This window comes from Corvus brachyrhynchos, unplaced genomic scaffold, assembly GCF_000691975.1.
Source record: "Corvus brachyrhynchos isolate BGI_N302 unplaced genomic scaffold, ASM69197v1 scaffold116, whole genome shotgun sequence".
In the NCBI taxonomy this organism is placed as follows: domain Eukaryota; kingdom Metazoa; phylum Chordata; class Aves; order Passeriformes; family Corvidae; genus Corvus; species Corvus brachyrhynchos.
In genome coordinates this window covers 8,112,821-8,118,672 of record NW_008240221.1, presented here as the reverse complement: position 1 = coordinate 8,118,672, position 5,852 = coordinate 8,112,821, and the positions used below count along the sequence as shown (strand labels likewise).

Here is a 5,852-nt window from a genome sequence, read left to right as displayed (position 1 = left end):
TATAATTCAGTGTCGCACAATTTAAGTCATTGAAAACACCAAAGTATAGAGGACCCTGTACAGATGACTAGCACAACTGTGTTTCAGCCCTGATGAATAAAGGAGCTTTCCATATCTTCTAAATGCCAGTGGGGCTGTAGAATTGCTCTTAATGAACTCCTTGGCATTTCCTTTCAATATGCCTTTGTGTTTGTTGGATTTCTTGTCATGCCAGCCCACTGCCATCTCCTCTGCTCACTCAGGCAGCTTTACTCTTATCACTCATCACCTGAATTTTGTGCAGAATCATCAGTACTGGAGAGTTTCTGATACTGCTAGAGGCACAGCAAAGGAACTTTTTATTCTTGTGCACCTGCTGCACATTTATTTGCCTTTCTTTACAGAAGATTTATACTAACTCTGGAGAATACCAACACACTCCAATTAAACTGCATAGGGTCATAAAATATCCTGAGCTGGAAAGGACACAGAAGCATCATTGAAGTTTGACCCACTAGGATCATGAAGTTCAAACTATGGTCCTGCACAGGACACACCAAGAGTCACACCATGTGACTGAGAGCATTGTCCAAACACTTCTTGAGCTCTTTTGGCCTGGTGCTGTGACCACTTCCCTGAGGAGCCTGTTGCAGTGCCCAACCACCCTCTGGGTGAAGAACTTCTTCCTGACATCCAACCTAAACCTCTCCTGACTCAGCTTCATGCTGTTTCTTTTGGTCCTGTCCCTGGTCACCACAGAGCAGAGATCAGTCCCTGCCCCTCCTCTTCCCCTCACAAGGAAGTTGTAACTGCAGTGAGGTATCCCCTCAGTCTCCTCTTCTCCAGGCTGATTTTTTGGCTTTTTCTCCAGATGCTTCCCCACCCTCGTTGCCCTCCTTTGGATGCTCTCCTATAGTTTAATATTATTAATATTCAATAATATTGCTTTGACCACTTGCCTGGGGCTGATAAGGTTTGCCTTGTGCTTTACCTCACAGTCATTGGCACGTTTACATGCAACATCTTTGGGCATCCAGATGTTTAGGAAGTAGCTGGCTCACATACTTCTGGAAAAATGTGTCCTTTGCAATGATATGCCACCACAGCCAGGCAGAAGAGCTGTACAAGTTTCTTTGCTGAATGGCCTTCAAAAGAAAGAATGAGCTATGTAGACAGGCTGAACAAAAACAGCCTGCAAGGGCAATGACTGGGTGTATAAACTCACGTCTGGCAGCACTGACCTGTTAGAGAAGAACACATGGTAATTTTTCAGTTTGAGGTTCTTTTACTAGAATACCTCAATGTGAGGTATAATATATGTGTCTAGCTTGACAAAAAGTGACAAGAGCGTAAATATTTATTTAACATTTTGCCTTTCACTTTTTTCTGGACTTTTGCTTCAAATTTAAATCAGTTTTTGCACTTACCTGGAAATATCTTGGAAAGCACTTATATTTAATATTTTAGATGTTCCAGTTTTTAAAGAGGGAACCAACCAACCAATCCTAAAACCTGTGTGGCAGGCTTTTACTGTTATCTTCAAACTTCAGCAGTCTCTGCTTGTGGAGTCTCAGCTGCAGACATCGCAGAGATGTGTGCAGTCCAGAGACTTCAAGAGAGTTACAGCACAGCTGGTTCTGGGAAAAGGAAAAAAAGACTTTTAATATCATGGTGGTACATCCAAGGAAAATTTGTAAAAACTATTTCCAGCACCATGGCCCTGTGTGGATGTCAGAGTGTGGTTGCTTTCATCTTGTCGGAGCAACACTCCTTTGTGCACTATAGACATATTTCATTCTAAAAGAGCAGTCTGACCATTTTTTACTTTAAATTAGAGGAAATTGCAATAATATAGAGAAAAAGTTGATATTATGCACTTTCACAGCCCTCCTAATATTTCCCCATTGCTGTCTAGCAGTTACAACCAGTCATTCCATGTATTTTCACACAAGGAAAACAGGTAAAAAATTAGTAACCTTTCCAGTAACAGAGATGGCACTCTGACACAGGTTCCTTTTGATAATGCCATAACCCTAACTGATTTGTCTCAGTTAGAGATAAATATAAAACCAAATAGAAGATAATTTAATGTCTGGAAAATGTATCAACTGCCCAGTGGATATTTATAAAATAGGCAGGCAATGAAAATTTTGGGTGTTTTTTTCTGACTTTCTGGGCTTTTAGCCATTTGCTTCTTTCTGCTTTCCTTGCATCTTGCTGTGAAGTTATGTGTGCCTCAAAGTCAGGAAGGAGTGCACTTAAAAGTGCAGTGGAAGATGCACTTAAAAGAGCTGTGTCTGCTGGTTTTGAACCTGAAGCTAAAATAACAAATTTTTTCTTCCTCAGCAAGTAAAAGGCTAGTAATGATACAGTTGTTTTCTCAAATCTAAAAGTAAGAAAGAAAAATGGCAAAGCCTACTGTTGTAAGTTCTGGTGACAATAAACCCCCATCCAGTTAAAGAGGAGCCCTCACTGCTGCAGGGGTCAGCATTTATAGATGTCAGGTAAATTCACATATGAAAGGAAACCATCAGGTCAGAGTTGGCCGCAGTGTGGAGAACCACTAGACATGCTGACAATAGAACAGCAACAGTTCCTTTTTTTATCCTTAATTCAACCTGACGTACATCAATTGTACTGTTCAGTTGTACTGTAAAGACTTAGTGTCCCATTGCTTCAAAATGAAATAAATATTGTGCTTCATGAAAGATGTCTGTATAATATTATATTTAGAGATTTACTTTTTTTCCTAGGCTCAGGAACCGACCCAGGACAGACATGCAAAATGGATTATATCTTCTGTATGTCAAGGGATCAGGAACAACAAAACCCAGTTTTGTCATTTATTTTTCTCTGAAACTGAGAGATATAAAACATACAAAATTTATAGACAAAACAAGTGAAAATACCCTCCATAAGAAAATATATATCATAATAAAATACACAAAGCAAGATGAGTTAAATACAGAGGTAGATGACTTGAATCCGTGATAATTGGAGAGTCACTCCATCCCCTGTTGGAAGTTGTTCCTGGTCTGACCCTTGCATCAGAATAAAGAATCAACAACTCCTTTAATTTTATCTAGACATTTTCTGATTTTAAATTAAACTGTTCTTCTGTTGTTAGTGGGTGATCTGAGCTGGTACCTTGGCAAGTAAAGTCTTGCTATTTTCCTACTTTTTATATTCTTTTATCATGAATCATTTATGATTTGTAAGATGTTTTTGAAAATACAATGTAATTGGGTAATCAAGGATTTTCAGCCTCTTCAAAAAAAAATAGTCAGCTTTTGCTGCACTGCATTTTCAAGTTCTATAGTTTGTAAACATGAAGGGGACCTTTATATAAGGGATTGAAAATTATTGCTATTGAGTGAACTGGGTGACATAGCATCTCAAGAAAGGGAGATTTATAATAATGGTTAATACTCCAACGGAAAAAGCTGTAATCAAACCTAATGTTTGAAAAATGAAGCTGCAGGGATTCAGATTCATATTGAAACATAAAAGTTTAATCAAAGACAATTAATTGCACAAACTAGCCCTAAACCTTTTGTTGTAGTTTTAAATCAAAACTGAGCATCTTTCAAAAGTCTATGATGTAGATACAATATTGCAATTATGTGCTTGAGGCAGATATTCATCAGTTCTTCTGTCTTCAGAAATCTGAGAAACAACCACTAGTACTTACAGTTTTACGATTTATGTAATTAAAATTGTCATTGATATCGTGATTGATGAGGATTTAAAAATTCCATTAATGAAGTAGCACTGTTAAATGTTCGAGTGCTCAAAGTTGCAAAATGTCGAAACCCAGTTTGCCAATGTAGAGATTTATAAATTGGGCAAATCCAGCTATATTTTTGTGTCAGCAGTGAATGACATACCTAAGGCAAACCAACACAATGTAATATTATATAGCTTTTCCTAAAGAAGGCAATAGGGATTTATTAAATTCATCTTGACTGACATATATATATATATATATATATATGAAGAATAGAATATAATTTTGTAAATTTAATTTTAAACATGTCAATTGCTTCTTGGTTGAAATTTCAAAAATATTCATGGGAATATATTCATCTTACATCATTAAGGTGGACTAAGAAGAAAATCTTGATCAGTCTTATCTTTAGATAAACTCAGCTGCAAGGTTTTGCTAGCTGACATCTACAGAAATTTCTTAATTCATACTGAAAAAGGCTATGTATTTTAGCCCTCCATATTTGCTTCTTAACAAGCCATTCATAAGGAATATTTGGCAGATCACAACCCAGTCCTCCAACATATGTTTACGTGAATACATTCTAATTCGTCCAAATGCTGATGTACATGAGCATTTGCAGTGGGGCTGTTCCTTCCATAGTGGAATGACAGTGGTGGGTGGCAGATCCAGGACTGTAGCACCAACCTGTCCTCACCTATCCTCTCAGACCCAACAGCAAGTCCTCTGACAGAGATCAGTGTCTTCTTATATAAAAACTTTAGATTTTATGTGCATACTTCTCTATGAACTAAAGTGGTGATACAGCACTGGGCCTACAGCAAATCCAACAAGAATGACCAGCATCAGTTTCACAGTAGACTGTTGGTTTGCTGGTAGCCTATTGAGCCAGATGCCCTTCTAAAGTCAAAGTAATTAATCTACAGTGTTTTCAATCGACCTATGTTTCTTATCCTGCAATTTTTCTGATAAAATAAATATTTGTGTTCCCTAATTAGATTGGAAAAATAATTAATGGAGTCCTTCATTATTGTATTGGCTGCTGCATATACAAATGTGCATTTGTGGAAGTTGTCCTCCAAACTTTTTATGGCCCTAATAGAAACTAATTGTCATCTAAATTCCCCATTGGCAGCCACTTTATAGTGCCAATTCACCTGTTAGTATTCTCAATTATGCATGAACAGAATAAGAGGTGGAACACTGCAAATGTTAATTTAGGAAATATCTAAAATGCTTTGTAAATGGAAAATACTTCTATGATTTAAGCCATTCACTGATTAGATTACGAAGGAGAGGCATGTTAACCTTGGTACCTCAAAAGTATTATTTCCCTTACTGAAGGTGAGTCCAAAATATCCATAAAATCCTATCCCCACTGAAAACAATGGTAAACATGTCATATTCTAAAGGGAAAAGGAATTCACTTTGTTTGTATCAAATATCTCTCAGTAAAAATTATAATTCAACTCAATCAGCAAAGTACAAAAAAATAAAGGAGTAAGGTGCAATTTTTGCAATAAGTTTCAATCAGGAATTACCACACTGAAATTTAACCAACTACAAATTTAAGATTTTAGTCATCTAGTATTTCTTTCTAATCAATGTATGGAAATACTCATTTACAAAGAACAAGTCACCTAACTTAATAGTAGGGAAGAGAAACTTGTCTCCCTGTGTTGACTTAGAAGAGTGTAACAAACTGAATACCTGACTTTGACATGGCTGCTTCATTTCCTCAGCACCAGGAGATATTTCTGCTGATGAGACAGGATCTTTCAACCATGTGTAATATACAGTCTGAACTTCTCATTACCCTCTTGTTTTTAGATCTTGCCATAACTACCTGTTGGGGTTTTAGGAGCTCTCCTGTTTTGGTTTTTTTTCTGTTAAAGGAATTTTCCCCATATGGGTTGCTAAGGGGACAAATTGCTGGATATTTAAGAAAAACAAAAGACCTACCCATTGAAGGTGGGGCGCATCTGGCTGCCCTTTTGTTTCACCTGGGTGTGCGGACAGTTGGTCCCCAGCTGTTTGGATGGAGAGGGAGGCTGCTTCCTTCGGCTGCTTTTCCTTCTGCCAGAGAAACCCCGGGATCCCAAGCCCGCCTTCCCTGCCCTGCTGGGAGCTGGGCCGTAGGTACCCT

At 37.8% G+C, this 5,852-nt stretch overlaps 1 long non-coding RNA gene across 3 annotated transcripts in view; it reads right to left on the bottom strand.

The window, feature by feature from the left end:
• Positions 1-812: 812 nt before the first annotated feature.
• The window catches only part of LOC108449264, a 30,256-nt gene continuing 25,216 nt past the window's right edge, over positions 813-5,852 (bottom strand). For 2 of the 3 annotated variants that reach the window (XR_001865413.1, XR_001865412.1), the window contains exons 3-4: positions 1,407-1,616; positions 813-1,220 (exon numbers count right to left, since the gene is read on the bottom strand). This is a non-coding gene — a long non-coding RNA (uncharacterized LOC108449264). The remainder of the gene's footprint in view (positions 1,221-1,406; positions 1,617-5,852) is intronic. The other variant, XR_001865414.1, reaches the window with a different exon arrangement.